The sequence below is a fragment of the Opisthocomus hoazin genome, chromosome 1, assembly GCF_030867145.1.
Source record: "Opisthocomus hoazin isolate bOpiHoa1 chromosome 1, bOpiHoa1.hap1, whole genome shotgun sequence".
Taxonomy (NCBI): domain Eukaryota; kingdom Metazoa; phylum Chordata; class Aves; order Opisthocomiformes; family Opisthocomidae; genus Opisthocomus; species Opisthocomus hoazin.
Window position 1 is genome coordinate 110,075,171 of NC_134414.1, and position 17,931 is coordinate 110,093,101.

Here is a 17,931-nt window from a genome sequence, read left to right on the forward strand (position 1 = left end):
AGTGATTGTTATAGCCAGACAGTACTGAGGTGTTTAAAAGTGTTAAAGCAGAAAAGGCATAGGTATACTTCTGAAGAAATGAAATAGGTGTACAAACCACTGATCACTTCTTAAATCCACGTTATGTTGCCACAGTAACATAACGAAAAAGACTTAATCATAACATCACTTTATTATGACTTGTTGCCAACTCCAACTGTTGAAGCTGAAAAAGAGTGAATAACCTTGGATTTTTCTTTTCATGTACAATTTGCATATCATAACTAAACATACGAAGGGAGAGCAAAGGAAACAACAAAGAGAACAATAAGGATTTTGTCTGAGGCCAGGTCAACACTTGCCTTAGATAATAGTTGATGACAGAATTGCTTATAGTGGGTTACCTACCAGCACCGGCTGATTTTCATCATGATGGTAAAGGAAAACATTTCACACAATAAGCACTGATCCCCTTATTATGACTTGAGAGCTGCACAACTGCTTTTCATTCCAGGAGGGTAAGAGTGAAAAATCACCTTAAGAGTATAGCAACCCTTGGTATTGTGTACATTACTTTCAGTAATTTATATAATGACACATAAAGCCAGGGCAGGAAGACATTTTGTCTTTTATTAGGAAATCTAAACCTGTGAAAAAAACTTGTTTAGCATAACTACATAGAATTTCCTTGACTGGGTTTATTTTGGCTTTTCCACTGTCACAGATGTTCGTTATTACTGAAAGAAAAGACTGTAAATTCGGTCAAGAGTTTAAATGAGGAAAGGGAGAAATCAGAATAAAATTTGAAAGTTTTTTGTTGTATGTGACCTGATCATCAGCTCTAGAAAGCCTGTTAGCAACCTGCTGTGATTTGGTTTCCTCTGGGGAAAGCAGTGACGTAAATCTACTTACCCCTAATAGGAGCTGTCGAGATTATTGAGTGATTTGGCTGATGGTCAAATGAAAGGGAACACAGCAAGGTGAAAAAAAATTTCAAAGAGTGTTTTCAGGTTTGAAGGAGATAAGATGGGTTTGTGGTTGTTTTATCACTTTCTCATGCCAGAGTATCTTAGATGTGTCTGGAGGAATTTGGCCCTTGCCATTGCAGTCGCTGAATTCACACGGGAATTTTAGCTGGCCTTGTCAACTCTAAGAGCAGTGCCTTAGACAGTACAGAGACCCTCCCTAGGTTTTTCGGAGCTCTATTAATAGATCTGTGGCATCTAGCTGAACTTTAGTAGTGGAAGTGTGAGCTTTTTCACTATTCTAAGGTTTTGCTTACGTATGTTAGAACTGTACAATGAAGCCTTGAGTCTCGCAAGATAATGGAGGCATAATCCCCAGTGCTCTAATAGCACTTGGCTTTACTTCTACTTCAGAAATTTTTTCATGGATTCCACAGCATTTTTATCATCAGAGCTTTTTTTCCAGCTGTTCTAATGGTGTTGGAATTTAAAAATAAAATTATAAATCAGTTGTATGAATTCCCATAACTTTGTGTGTGTGTCCTTACAAATGTATGTCTCACTAGTACTGATCTGCTCTCAATCTTCTGTACATTATCAGGGAATTTTCTTGCTAATAGGCACTTGTGATCTTAATGGACATGTTACTGTTCAGAAACAAGAGGGACTAGATTTTTCATTTGGTCTAGTAGCTGCATTGCTGTGTGGTGTCTCTCTAATATAGCTATTAGTTCAGAGGTTCAGGGAAGAAAAACCATGTCCCATACAGGTTTAAATGCATGCAGACATAGAAGCCCACTAACACTGCAGTAAAAGCTCTCATTAGCTGTTCCAGTTCAATTCTCATCTAGTTTATCCATACAGCTCATGACTTAATCTAGTCTTAGCTTACTAACAGAGTAGGGGAAAAATGCTTTGCACGTAAAACGGATCATAAACATTTCATGTCTTCAAGGGTTTTGAGAAAAGGAAAGAAAAATAAAATCATGATGGGAAGGAAAGATGACTACTTCACAGGAAAAATGTGGAAACATATTTCTGTTAGAAATTATGCTTCTTTTGAAAACATGCTTTCTTTTTATTGGAAGGGAAACAGAATGAAATCTGAAATCATATCAAAGGTTGTAGAAAAAGTTTCAGCCATAAAATAACACGTATGTAGTAGTGAATGCTTTCTAGAAAAAATGGGAGGTTTGAAATAATGGATAGATAGAATTTCATAGTATTAAGGAAAATTATTCTATAACTTCATTTATTTGTTCTTTTCATTCATTTGGCATAAAAGTAAGCTTTAGTTATTAATTGTTATGTTCCACAAATCTCTTTGTTAAGATTTAATTTAATTTTTTTAGCATGCTTTAATCATATAATGTTCATGAATATTTTTGTTGTGGCATCGTGTTAGAAGTAAAAGTTTTTTGAACTTCCAAAGTTCCTGTCCAGTAAGCCTTAGAAATTCTTTGAACATGTCAATGAAGAGAAAGACAAGCCAAAATATGTAAGGGCAGAGGTTATACAGCAACAAGTAGGATTAAGGGAGGAATAGAATAACTCTGCTTCTTGAGAGAAGAGGCTTTGCAGAACCATATCATCAAATCAAGAACATATAGCTTTAAGAGTAGTTCTAAAAGCACGAACTCACACTATGCCGACACTTGTACTCTGGTACATAGCTGAAAACTTAGTGCTGTGGTCTTAATTTATCCATTTGAGGACACTGGCCTTCTTAAGGTCCCTTTCTTACCCTGCTCTTTATCAGGCAACACTTTAGCAGAGTGAAAATGTACTTTACCATATACTCAATCTGCCCTAGCACTTCAGAAAGTGTTATTTTGTTAGTAAGTGGAGATGGAAAAGCATGGCTAGAACGGAAGCTCCTTGTTTGCTTTGTGATGTTGTAATAGTTTGAAAAATAGTAAAATTTTCATTTATATATGCAGTGACATTAATATTTTTTTCTTTTCATTTTTTGTATCATTTACATCACAGAAGCTTTTTGATTCTGTTGACCAGAGTGGCTTCACCACAATGTTTCTAATGTTAATAATAATATAATTTTCTTTATGTGAACCAAAGAAAATGTAAGAGGGGGAGAAGAAGAGTTTAAGAAATATCTTTCCTATGCAGTTTCTAGACAACTTACATGGATTTTGGGTTTATTGCTTTGTAAAAAAGAATGACAAGGTGGTGGAGTAAATTTAAGCTACTAAATCAAAGCAAATGTACCAGCAGGTGGTCAGCTTCTGAAAGTACGAGAGCTGGAAGAAGAACAAAAGGTTTTATTTTCTTTTAAAAAGGTTACTTTGAATTAGACATCTAGAAGAGAAAAGTGGAAAGCCAGAAGGTTTCTCTTTAATGAAATTAAGAAATCATGTTAATGCCACATCCAAGATTGGTCATACTCATGGAGTCAGTCAGTGGGTAACCCTTCTTTTGTAAAGACGCAAAAAAATCCCCCAAACAGATTTCTGCAAGATATTATATATCAATGTTGTATACGAACATAATGAAGACAAAGAAAGTCACTAATACAGGCATTGCATATATAAATAATTGTAAGGCGATTAGTCAAACCATATGCTGTCATAATTCAGATATATTCATGTCTTCATCTTGAACGACCCACAAAGTACTGGGGTCTGATATGACTCTGTCAAATGAGTTACTGCTTTCATATCATTTTTTCCCAAGTAAAACACCATATAAATAAAAGGCCCCCCTTTTTTCTTTTTTTTTGTTTTTAAGTAAAAACCCGTTTGTTAAACTAGAAAGTGCTACAGATGTTTTGCCCTGTAAAATCAATTGATGTGTTTTGACAAATGGCCCTTTCCACTGGCAGTCTCCATACAAACAGACTGAGAGCCGAGCCGCTCCAACCTTCTCAAATATTAGATTAAACCAGCAGAGAGTATTCTCGAAACATTTAATGAAAAAATGTGTCCTTTTTTTAACTAAATGAAAATGTAGTGAAACAATATTTGTGTTCCTCAGTTTTTCTTCCATATATTCCTCTGTGTCCCAAACTGGAGCTCTGGAAAAGATTCACACTCTGGTAAACATTGACAAAGTTTATCTTCAAGAAAATTATGTCTCTAGCCATCTTAAATTTTGCATGGGATTTTTATGTCAGCACTGGCAAATATTTTTCCCAGCTTAGTTATAGGTAAGTGAAGGACAAAGAGAATGGTTTTCATCATTGTTGCATGGTAGCCTATTTTTTTTGCAGTGTTTTGAAAATATTCTCTCATGATTGAATGATTTCCGTGAAGTCAGTGTAGGATGTTTAAGTGGGCAAGTCACTGATTCTGAGCAGTGAGTGTTTCCCTACTTTTTAAAAGTTTTTCTAATCCACAGAGTGGTCTAGTAAAAGGTATTACCTCTAACGACAAGCTTTGCTATGTCTAAGTCTTCAAGCCTGCACAGCCACAGCTAGTCTGCTGCTACTCACTGAGGCCTCCACTGTAGTCAGTGACCAGACTGAGAGAAAAATCTATACAAATGGCAGTTCATCCCATCGGAAGATAAATAACTGCTGTGAGAGATGAGTCACCCTCTGGAGATACTTCTCCCTTCCTCCTTCTATAAAGGAGCCTGGATGACTGCCTAACATCTGGAGCGCTAACACTAGGTGTGGTGGACCCCTCAAGAGGGAGACCTGCAGAGAGAGGCCAAGCAAGAGTCAGTTCAAATCAACGGGAAGACCGAGCATTCAGAACAAGCAGCAAAGTCCAGCAAAGCTGGAATTTCACATTGCGTGCCGCAGCTCTACGAGCAGTCTCCAAAATAACAATAGCCACTGACCTGCAACACATGCAAGACCTACCATGTCTCCCTGGCTTTTCTTATCAGTTGAAGTAGAAAATGCTTCTCTGAGAAAAAGCCTAGAGACTATTGAGATGTCTCACTTGTAACATGTCTTTCCTTTCTCTCCACTGAGTAGTACTCATCATAAATATTTTCAAAAACTTAAGATGCTTTGAAAACTGCTTTCCCAGTTGCCTTCTCATAAAAATAAAAAGAATTTAGAAAAGTTGCAACAAGTGTTTTTGTGACTTCTGGCCACAATGACATGGATATGGTTCATCTGAAGCTGTGAAACAGCTGTATACAGTTATGGCCTCTCCTGTTCTGGGTTGATTCTGCATCTATGGTTGGTTTTGGTTAATTTTTAAATGTAGATATTTATTTACCTCACTCAAAAATCCCATGATACTACAGATTGTTACAGAAAAAAATGGACTTTCACTTTAGATGTCTATATTGCTCTAATGAATACTGAATTTATTTCTAATGATGTATGTTTGGTGTATGAAACAGTTATGCAACAGCACATATTTCTTCTTGCTTTGTCTGTTAATCCAGGGGAGATGTATTGGTTCAAAAACATACATAGAATTAAATATATTATGTTCATCATTGAGATTAAATCCTAGAGGTGAAAAACTTCATTTTACAATATATCAGACTATGATCACTGGCAGTAATTGATTTATTCCTTTGCAGAAAGCAATCAGTTAAGACTGGAAAAAATCAGTTAGGACACGAAAGTATACAGAAGGCAAACCTGCAAAGCAAGATATCATACTAAGCACTAATTTTCCTTAATGTTGCTTAAAAATATTTGAGAGTGCACAACAGTGAAGTGCCCTTCTTTTTTTTGTTTTCAATCTGTTTAGAAAGATGGATGTATTTTTATGGCAGTGGTGGAGATTAAATCTTTGATAGACTTGTGGGTTTCTAGAATTCTGCAGGTATATTCTGAAAATTTGACCTGTCTTTGTACTTGTTGATGAAAAGAATTTGGCAGTTTAAGGAAGCATAAAATGTAGTTTAAAAATCTGGGTGACTGGAACAGGCTGATGTAGTTAATACTGTATTGGACAGTGTGCTGTCCCTGTTCATTCTTGTTTAGCTTTCTTCAGCTGTCAACAGTTCAGAGAAGCCTAGTAAATTAACCCTATTGATTAGAATAATGAGTTGTCATTCTCTGCTATTTGTTCTGTTCTTCTCTGGTATTAATATAATCCAAATTCTTATGGCCTTTTTATTACTATTTGCACTGAAATTGCACCAAGTGATGTCTCCAAACCTCTAGTGAGAAAAAAACCACTTACTCTAGATGGCTATAATGTCATTTATTAATTGCTTACTTAAGATACAGAAATTTGTATACAACAGTAAAAAATTGAAGGATGGCGGTGGAACAGACTGGTTGCTGCTGCTGGTGCTGAAGCAGATGGGCTATAGGGTTTGACAACCCCTTATTCAGGTTTCTCGTAACTGTCTGCACCTCTTCACAGTTTGTATTACAGAATCACAGAATCATAGAATCACAGAATCGTAGTGGTTGGAAGGGACCTCTGTGGGTCATCTACTCCAACCCTCCTGCCAAAGCAGGGTCACCTACAGCAGGCTGAACAGGACCTTGTCCAGACGGGTCTTGAATATTTCCAGAGAAGGAGAATCCACAGCCTCCCTGGGCAGCCTGTTCCAGTGCTCCGTCACCCTCAGAGGGAAGAAGTTCTTCCTCATGTTCAGATGGAACTTCCTCTGCTTCAGTTTGTGCCCATTGCCCCTTGTCCTGTCACTGGGCACCACTGAAAAGGGCTTGGCCCCATCCTCCTGACACCCACCCTTCAGATATTTATAAACATTTATTAGGTCCCCTCACAGCCTTCTCTTCTTCAGGCTGAACAAGCCCAGCTCCCTCAGCCTCTCCTCGTAGGGGAGGTGCTCCAGTCCCTTCATCATCTACGTAGCCCTCCACTGGACTCTCTCCAGTAGCTCTTCATCTTTCTTGAACTGGGGAGCCCAGAACTGGACACAGTACTCCAGGTGGGGCCTCAGTAGGGCAGTGTAAAGGGGGAGGAGAACCTCCCTCGTCCTGCTGGCCACACTCTTCTTAATGCACCCCAGGATCCCATTGGCTTTCTTGGCAGCCAGGGCACACTGCTGGCTCATGGTCAACCTGTCGTCCACCAGGAAGCCCAGGTCCCTCTCCACAGAGCTGCTCTCCAGCAGGTCCACCCCAAGCCTGTACTGTTGCATGGGGTTGTTACTCCCCAGGTGCAGGACCCTGCACTTGCCCTTGTTGAACCTCATCAAATACCTCTCTGCCCAACTTTCCAGCCTGTCCAGGTCATGCTGAATGGCAGCACAGCCTTCTGGTGTATCTACCACTCCATTACTATCATTTTCAGGTTGCAACCACTTGCCAGAGGGTCCAAACAATGCGTATTCCTTCATTTCCTCCTTTTTCATTCTCTCATTTGAATGTTTGAGTGTTTGTCTTTCCCCTTTTACTCTCCTATCCTACCTCTTTCTCCCCTCCATTTCTTCTGCCTTAGGGTTTCTGCTTCCCTTGTGCCAGGCCCCATCATCTCCTCCTGCCATATATTCTCTATGCCCTATCTTTCACACATTCATTATGTATGTTCCCTTTTTCCTTGCTGCCATTGCCACCTCTCAAACAGCCACTACTGACACTGCTAGTGAGTACAAGTCTGCTGTGTTATTATTTGTCCAGGCAGGCGGTAATTCATGTCACTTGTGTTTCTTGAGAAATGGACTTGAGAAAAATAGCATGAATGATAAACTAGTGTGAGTGTGGATATTGGGATGAACTGCCTGTCAGGAATGGGTATGTAAGAAACTGAAAATCTTAGGTGGTCTTCACAAAGGGAGGGATTGTTGTTGTTACTATCCTGATAGTGTGGAAAAGTATCATTCTCCAGAATTCTTCCTTCAGCAGTGCTCATCAATGCCATCCATCACAGAGGAGCACGGAAGAAATATTGCACCCATGTTGGATTGCAGTTTTTTTTCCCAGTTGAGGTCTTTCTGCCCTGGGAGCTGGAGCTGGAGTCAGGGCTTCAGTTTCTGGAAGGTCCTTTGAGTCAACTGCTGTACCCCATCCACTTCAGCAGTGGCAGTAGCGACAGGAATCATCCTGTCTTCTCAGGGCATCGTCACTTGTAAAACAGCCTTAAATCCTCCTGTTTTGCCCAGCTTAGAAAGAGCCTGTTGAACACATTATCTATGTCCCATCATGAGTTAAAAAGTGATTCATATTCTGTAATACAATAATTTATTTCATATTGTATCTTTTGCAATATTTCATACTTTATCAAAGTCATGTTTTTCATCTAATAACCTCTTAGTTTTTGTATTATTCTGTTGCACTTAGTTTCACAGATTGTCTATAGAAAAAAAAACATTTTAGCACCTTATAACTTGTCACCTTTTCATATTTCTAAATATTTTTCCTGATGTTGTACTCTGAGGAGGATATGAGCAAAAGTGACTGTATTAGAAAGTAGGAAGCACGTCTAGAGGAGAGAATTATAGCACTGAGAAAGGAGTATCGGTTTTCTGAAGTTCCACAATTTTTTTCTCATTTATTAAATACTGCTCTTGCCAGGGCATATTTGAAACATACTACATGAAAGTAGTCAGAAAAAATTGTACTATTGTAAAAATGTACACTGTTTTGTTTTGTTTATACTTTTTTTTGGTACTGTTGTAACAGGTTTAAGCTGTATGCCCAGACATCTTCCGCATCTAGGTAGACAGGTATCATATACTGCAATATGTATCTAATACGTAGTTCTTATTGTGCTCTCTGCACACTACCCAGTGGTATTTTTTTAAATACTTCCTGAAGGAATCACAGTCCATGCAAGTGTTTAAATGTTGTTAGCATTTCTACAGGTACAATATTTTAAAACCAGGAGCGAATACTTCCTGAAGGAATCACAGTCCATGCAAGTGTTTAAATGTTGTTAGCATTTCTACAGGTACAATATTTTAAAACCAGGAGCGATCTGTGACTTCTATGTGGCTTGTGAGCAGTTGAAGTGTGGATCTTGTAGCAGGGCTGCGTGACTCGTACACCCATACGAAGCTGTACTGGGGCGTGAGGCGTTGGGATTCCTGGCTGTGAAAGACAATGAATCAGCAGGCACAGCTGAAGGTGACAGTGACAAATGGCCCCAGGTCTCTGCTGCATAGCCAGCATAGCCAAGTCTCATTGCTCAGTCCAGTGACAAAACTAATAGGGTTTCCTCCAGAGGACCACATTCACAGCAATTCACCCTTGGTTCTTCAAAGCCTATGGAGTGAGTCTTCTGGCTCACAGACACAGGCAGATTTAAGCCTTTGGCCCAGGGGAAGGGAATTTAATTGCTCATGCTTAAAGGAATATCCATTTGTTGTAGATCCTCCCTCCACATGGAGGAACCTTCTAGAGTCCTGGCTTGTAGGTGTTGCATTCTTAAAATCTTGTGTTATGATAAAACTCAGAATTATCTGAGTCAGTTAATGTTTCATCAGTAATTCTGAGAAGTAGGAGTTACTGAAAATTGAGTGACGAGGGCACAGGTCAGTGCCTTGAGATCAGTGCTCAGCAGTGTTAAGAAACACACAGCTGCTAGTTCAAGGAGGATGTGTTCAAACTGTTGTTTGGGATATAATTTTCTATACCAAACTGTTATCATTCACTGCAAAAAGCTATTTTAGAGAGTGGGAACTACTTTTAACATTAAATGTGCCTCTACTATGGTTTGAATTAATAGCATTGGCCTCTCTGCCTTTTTAGAAGTGGTTGCTGTTTGAACTAAATCTCTTTGGCTTATCAGAGGGAAATATTTGAGAAAATATTGTGATAACTGTGAGGCCTGGAAATTTAATTGCTTTCATTTCGTACCTTTCTACAGATTTTTTTCCAGTGCTGGATATACTTGGCTGTGATAAGGACTGCAGAATGAATGACAACTTTCTTTCCATAATGCTGGAAAGAGTCAGATGTTCAAAGTTCATTAAAACCTTTTCCTGTCTTAGGAGCTCCAATGATATGCCACATGCAAGTGGGATTTTCTTGTTAGGCTCTTGAGAACTCTTTTTCTTTGTGTTTTGCCATCCCTCTATTGCTGAATATGTGCTGTTATATTGCTACCAGGTGTCTTTGGATTGAAAGCTCTCGTGTCAGAATAGTCTGGATCAGGCTGCGAAGGATAATCTTTAAGCAGTTGTCCGAGAGGACTTGTTCTTGCTCCTGCCTGTCATGGCTCAGCTGCAGAGAAGTTATGCTGTCTTTTTTGCTGATGTTACAAAGACTCATTGTTCTCAGCTGTTTTGCATTTAGACGAACCACCAAAGTTTTGACAGCAGGAATTATCATGGAGATGGGCTATCACCAAGTCATCTTGAAAGGCTTGAATATCTGAATCTGCGTCTCTGATGTCTCACTCCCCCTGAATCCACGGAGGTGACTGAAAACACTGACCCCGCAGTGCCAGTGGTCTCTTCTGTGTCTCGGACAGGCAGGATCCCTCTGCTTTCCACAAGGCTTTCAAGCATGGACTCTGCATCTCACCTGCCCAGGATTTCCTCAGTGTGCTAGATCATAGCAAGGATTACTGAGGAGGGGAAAGTAAGGTCTAAGACAGGTGACTAATTTTTGACTGAGGGCAGTTAAATTCACAGCTGGCAGTTGCTGTCAAATCTCATTGTTAATACAAAGGCCACAGGGAGTCTGAGCAATGCTTAACCGTCCTTGCAACACTCACTTTATAACATTGCCCTCATGCTAGATGTTTGCATGGAGCTGACTGGTGTAGTGCTTATTCAGTGAGCATGGTAAGTGAGTTGCCTGAAATGGAGAATCTCCATCCCGGCTTTTGAACGTCTCCTTGCAGACGTGCTGTTCCTGCAAGGATCCAGGGAACAGGCGCGGGAGGGACAGTGCGGCTCCCAGGTCTTCATGGACTGAAGAAAGCAGTGCAACTGCTGGCAGCCAAAGGGCAGGCAGGGATTTGGAAACGGGGCTGCGGTAGTTTGTTCCGCTCATTATGCCCAGTTCTTTCCAGTCAGTTGGTTATCCATTAGCTTAGGAAGTACAAAAATTACCTGGAGATATCCCAGCTTTTTTAGTGCACATTTAGAAGATGCATCTCCCTGTTGCTCTTGTGACTCTCTCTCCTTCCATTTGTCGTCTTTCTCATTAGGGAAGAGATTATTTGCTAGCCACATTGCCAGCTCCAGGATTTATAGCAGCTGACGAGAGTGTTTTAGGCAGGAGGAGTAACTGCACTGACCACAAACTCCCAGAACTCTCTGAGAAGTAAATGTATTAAAGGTAATGATGTATCAATGCAATAAACTGTAGATGCAATAAAAATGCTGTACAGTTTCTAGTCTTTGGAAGCAAAATGTGTAACATAAAAATAAAAAATCCAAAATAGCTACTGGAACTTCACAGGTCTTAAGTATGCTGCTGCAGATACCTGTATGGTCCAGTGGCACCACATACGTCACTTTAATTGCATTGATTGCCGGATAAACCAAATCTTTCAGAGACCCCTTATCCCATTCTTGAGATTTTAATGCCATGAAACCACTCTGGATTAGCTTATTTGATTTACAGTACCTTGAATTCCTTTTTTCTTGACATTCCTTTAACTTTCATGGAAGAAAGAAAATTCTCCAGTCCTCTGAGGTTACAATGTATGGTCTTTACTTCAGAAAGCACACATGTATGTTCCCAAGTCTTCTTTCGTTTTTTAAATAAATAAGACTTAAAATAAGCAGATTTTTTGCACTGATGGGCTTATGAACTAATGGTTAATATTATGGGCTAATATTAAGCATGTGCTGAAGTGCCATTGCAGTCTGAAGCCCAGCAAGTGGATGGTGTGAAGGGAACCAGGATGCACAGAAATGCCTGCTCCTGTTGGAAATAACTTTGTCTTTGCCAGGGAGGGGAGAGTGTGTGGGAAGTGGCTGGTACTTTTAGACAGCCTCACTTTTCAAAGTGTTGTGCTTACAGTTCAGAGCTGTCATAAATTATCCATGCTGTCTTGATTTATTAAACATCAAGAATATGCGATCCTCTATGTTCAGTTCACTGTGCTGTGTATAGCTAACCCTTTAGTCATCCTCCCATATACTTTGAAAATAAAAATCCCTGCAGCTGGAACACGTCGTATTGTCCATGTTTTTTGTCCAACAAAGGCTGGAGGAACAGAAAGTTCAAATGAATACATAACGTTTTGTTAAACTTCTGGCAACTTTACATGGATAGACTTGAACAAAAGACAAATTGTGCTTGTCAGGATAACAAACTGTGTGTTTCTTGTACAGTACTTCTGAAAGTGGCTAAAATCATACCCCCAGAGTGTGTGTCAGTGTGTGTGTGTGCGTGTAGTGTTCTTGGGGAAACTGGCTTAAAAACAGCAGTGTGAAGTGAGACACGGACTGCTGTTAATGTTTAAGCTGTAGCTTGCTAGTGTGCAAAATCAGACTTCCTGACCTGTGAGTAATCGTGGTTGGGCAGAGAAGGGAGCATGGCCGTGTGGAGATCACCCCAGTAGGGTGGTGTGAGGACGATGGGCACAGCACAGCGTCTCTCCAGCTCCTTGCAGCACGGCTCTGCCTCTGCAGCCGATGTCGCTTCTGTCTGTGAGCTGCTGGGGCACAGAGCTTCAAGACGCTGTCAGGGAAGAAAAATGCAGAAGGCTGCAAAAGGTCCCACTTGTTTTCAAGGGGTGTGCTGGGCTCTTTGCAGCCTCCTGTCCTCTAGAGGACTAATTGGTTTAACTGTTTGCATATACCTTAAGATATATCAATACATTTAAACTGGGACATTTCATGTAATGTTAAAGCAACTTTATAAAGCTTTTTCAGTTTTGTGAAGTCTCCTTTTCACGAGTCTGAGAAAGAGAAAAAAGGCTGGGTTTGGTTTTTTTTTCCTTGCTCTTCGTTGGTTGGTATTCTGCTTTCTCCAGCATTTGTTTTAGTTGACATCTAGGGCACTAGTGTTCTGGTTTAGGAATATACTTTTTCAGTGAAATGATGGTGAGTAGCTATAGAAATGCAGTCAACATTTATAAACAAGCATTTTGTAATAATATTTTTTTCCTGTACTTTCACAATGACAAATCTGGGGGTTAAATAAAGTATTAAAAGCTGAAGTGTGATCCTCATGTCAATATAACGGTAAAAGTCTAATCAGTGATCCTAAATTTTAATTTAAAATATTATTATGATGTGATTATTTCTAGCAACCCTCAACAGTTAAATTTTATACTTAAACACCCTATCTCCTTTCACTAGCACATAATCTACCGGTCATATGTTTTATGATGATGTGAGCATGTATCTCACCAGCAAATGTTCTGGCCAACAATAGCATCATTTTTTCATAGTAGGAGGAAAAATATTTTTAAGATAGCTTTAGATAAACCCAACCAGCAGTAAAAGTTTGATTGTTAATGTAGAAGAAATATGCAATACAGAAAAATGTTTTTTCTGCTTTTGTCTTTGTGAATACCAAGCCATAAGCCGTCACTAATTTATCTACAGTATTGTATGGTGATTTTAAAATTAAAACAGAAAAAAAAGGATTATAGGACAAAATTATGTATTGCTGTCAGGCAAGACTGATGTTTCGAATTTATGTGAGGAGGAAAGAAAGGTATGTTAATATGTTACTTGCTGCTTACACTAAGGAACTGAAGCTAAATCGAAACTTTAGTACATTATCCTACGGTTGGAAAAACACAAAGTACTCTTATCATTTTTTTAAGATTAACCTGAAGTGATTGGTTTCTGGTCTTTACTTTCAGGTCTGTACTTAACCATGAAAAATACACAGTGTGCATAACCATATACTACATACTTGTGAGCTCAATTAGCTGTATAGCTTCACTCTTTGGGAGTTGGTAGATGACTGAGGTCACTATCATCTGTTGAATTGGCTCAGTTCAATGATATAGAAAGTCCATCACTGATATCATAATGGAGAAAAGATACTGTTCTACTTTAACAGTTATGGAAATAGCTTGTTTCTAATAGAAGTCCTAGGGGTTGATAGCTGAGGAAGCACAGTCAAATTCTGTAATTGAAAGAAACACACAACACTAATGAAGACTACCGTTATTCCTGCTAATGGATAATGCTGTTGAAATGTTGGCAGCTTATGCAGTTGGGAAAGCAGTATTTTAGTTTGTCAGAACCTTGTCTCAAAGGAGTGCAATTTAGAGGAATTAATCTCCTTTCAAATTTATTGGTCATTTGTTTAATTATTAGAAAAACTAATTGCGGTGAGCGTCTATGTAAAGAGGTACCTGGGTTGATAAATCAAGAACAAATATAAGAAGCAAAATCAGTAATTGGGAAGGATTTGCAAAAATAGTTCAACTTCACCGTTGTGTAAGAGAAGAGCAAAATTTTGGCTCAGCACTACATCAATGCAGTCTCATAGGTTTGGTCACTTTGGACTTCAGGCAGAGAAAATTCATATGCACTAGAAGTGTGGACAGAGTGAGAAGGCATTTGTTTATCATGCAAATGTAGAGAGAAAGTTGTTTTTCAGTTTGGCTCCCAGTTTCGTGATGCAGTCCAACATGACCACAGGTGTACATCTTGGTCTGCTTGTGGGCCTGCTCCCACTTGTGAAAGAGGGGTAAGCTATGACTGAAACATCTCTATATAATAGCTAGCAAAACTGTAAAATCTGATTTGGAGCCTCTAGATTTTCTAAAATTAGAGATAATGATTAAAGTTGCCATAGGAGATTTGATGTCGACTATGACTTTTTTGTGGTTAATATTATATTACTTGTGTACTCCATTAGTCATTTTTGTCTCTAAGCACTCTTGGGTATTTGTCAGTGCTCTAAAGTAATACTTTTTTTTCTGCAACATACTATTGAGATGAGGAGTGTTTCAAGTTTCAATCCCATGAAGACTCCTTGGAAGCTACAAAGCGCTTGTTTATCCTTATTCTCTAATTTGCTGCCAAAATGTAATCGTATGTTGTTTGTCAATGTGCTGGTGACATTCTAGAGTGAAAAGGAGAATTTGATAGCTCAACATCTATTTAGCCAAAGAACAAATTCACTGCAAGGAGTTCACCTATTCCCCAAGAAACTGTAAGTGTCTCATATCTGGAGCTCTGTAGCACTCTCTGAAGGGACTGTGATTTGCCGTGAATAATGCCTTAATCAACAAAACCTAAAACCCTTAATGCAATGTTTTTCTTTTACAGGGGCTCGTGATGGTGGTCTACAAATTACTGGAAAGAAGGTCATATGTTCCTGCTGAAGTGGGAATGGTAAATGTGACACTTCTGTGTGAAGCATGGCAGGAATTTCACAAGAGGGTTGTAAGAATGCTTGAATGGTAGATTGCTCTGTAAACATGACCCGCTGGTAAAAACACATACCAAATTCAGGACATCTTTGCTATTTTGGAATCACAGTTGTTTACAGCTGCAGAATACCTCTTGGTTTCTTTCAGCACAAAGCAAAATTAAATTTTAAAAGAAATGTGATTCAGTAGGTTTTCTGTGAACTCTAATTTTCATGTGCTTTTTCATTTCCTCCTCATTTCTTTCCAGTCACAGTCACCAGATGTTCATGTAAAGCATTATATTTGCAACTCTGGGTGATTAAAACTGGGAATTAAGTCTCAACTAGAAAGCCAAGAACTCTAAGTGCTTTGTGTATAAAATACATACAAATATATAAAATATAAAAATGTAACTATTTATGCATTGAAAGTAAGAATATTTCTTTTGATTTACTTCAAAAGTGGATCATGTGAAAGATCTATATCAGTTTCAGCACCTTTCTGTCTCTAAGTCATCAAAAAATACATCCAACACAAGTGATAAGCTCTGATCATGTGTGCCTACATTCCATGTCCTTTTAGCAACGTACAGTCTTCTTCAAGAGCTCCTGCCAGACTGAGAAAAACTGAAACATTTTGGCATGGAGTGTGTTATGAGTATGAACACCCCCAAAGAAATATTTTTTCAGACTTTTTTGTGTTATATGACGCAGTTGCATGTGAAGATACTGGTGTGCCTTGCTGTATGAGTATCCCAAGTGTGTGTCATTGTTATACATAAAAAAAAAAGGTATCACTCAATAAGCGATTTGTCATCATAATTAAATACAATGATTTATCTGTAAACAGCATCTGAGAAAACACACTTAAAATAATTTGAACTGATGAAGAAAGACATCTGGAACCCCTCATGGCTGCATTATATTATGCATTGTTTCCATCTTATTTTTCCGATGTATGAGTCTTCGACAGATGAAGTTGTGGAGAGTGATTCTCCTTGGCTGGAAAAAGGGAAAAAAAGAGCCTGTACACTATCAACAATTATTTAGATTGGAATTATAGCCTATACAGTACTCCCGAAATCAGTAATGTTAGGCAGTGGACAGGCAGTTGCAAGCAGTTGAGGTGCAGTAGTTAATGAATTAGTGCTTGTCGGGTAGGCCACGGAAATTGATGACTGTATGCTTGTTCTTTGCCTATCCCATGTGCAGTAAGATGTTAGAATTTACTTGCAGGTGAAGGAAGGGAGAGGTGTGCACCTGGTTACTTAGCATGCTTTGGTCTTTTTAAACGACAGTAGCAGTCACATAGTGAAAAGGAGTGTCCTAAAAGGGTTTGATCTTCATATCACTGTAGGTCCTGCTGCCTGGGTGTGCGCTAACATCAGCTACAAAATCATGCTGTCCAAAGGGATACTTAAGCCCTGCATTTGTTTAAAATTTGGTCTTGCGCTCAGAAATATTTATACTGAAATAAAACATTGAAGATGACATGATTCCTATCCCAAAGATCTCCATAAAAATCAAAGCAATACTGTGTATAATAAAACCAGTGGTTGTTTCTGGCTCAAACTTCTAACCAGAGATGGTCTAGTAGTTACAAAACATGGTCCAACATATAGTGTAATATTATATGGTTTAGACTGTTCTTTATCAGTAGAGTCAACTAGGACTAGAAAAAGTTTTTTTGATTAAAATATTTTACAGATATATGTGTGTATATATACACAGTATATTTTTTGTATTCTTGTGTTTGTGTATATGAGTATATACGTTTCTACAGAGATGTCAAATTAGGTACATATGTGCACACACACTTGTACTGTGCACTTCAGGAGCTCAAGTATTAATAAGACAGTAAATTACCAAGGCAACTGTTAATGCTTTAGCGTCTTTTTACTCCACCCTTGAAATCAGTAGGCCATACTCACTGTGGTTCCCTGAGCCACTACTAGCAATCTGGCTATATTGTCGCCATGCAGCTGGGAGTTCCCTAAATCTTTTGAGTTTTTTGGAAGAAAGTGTGTACAACGCTTTTCATCTGCTCTTGGAATTTCTGGGTGCTAAGAGAGTAGAGCTGTTTTGCACTTGCTGAAATTATTTAACCTGCTTTTGGAAACAAGTCAGCCTGGAAAAAATTATCATGTTAGGTTGAAGATAGAAGTGTGTGAAACATGAAAACTCTCTGTATTTTGTAGTTAGAAATGTCTAAGTGAATCTTGAGAAATACAGAATGACTTCCCCCATACTGCCAAATCTCCTTTATTAATCTGGATCTACAACCGATGAGGGCTTTGTAATACTATGGAGTTTCAAATGAAGTATATCATGCTGTTGTTTTTACACTGGATTTGAGCATTCCCTTTGAACCTATTCTACTCTGATGCACTTTGATTTTGGAGTGCTCTTTGTGCATAATTTTCAAATGTAAAGTTGCAGAAAAGGAGAGAGACATCCTAGTTCCTCTTGATCAGATCTCACGGCTGTGCTCATAACCTTGCATTAGAACATGTGTTTCTCCTGGAAACCCAGAGAGACTGAGTCACTTCTCTCCACTGACTTGTTCTGTTTCTGTTCTTATCAGCCCCATTACTTAAGAACTAGAACAACTACCTTAGAACAAATGAAGGAAATAATACCCAAATATTTTGGTGACAAAAAATTGGAGCCACCTCTTACCTGAACTCAGACTTCTCTTTACCTTTTTCTTACCTGAATGCAAACAGAAGAATGAGGAGATAAACATGAGAACCGAAAGAATGAATGGGAAAATGTTTGTTCCTGAGGTTTCTAGCCCAAGGTCAAGACATCTGGAACCACTGGATAAGATACTTACAAACATCTGAACTCCCGGAAATG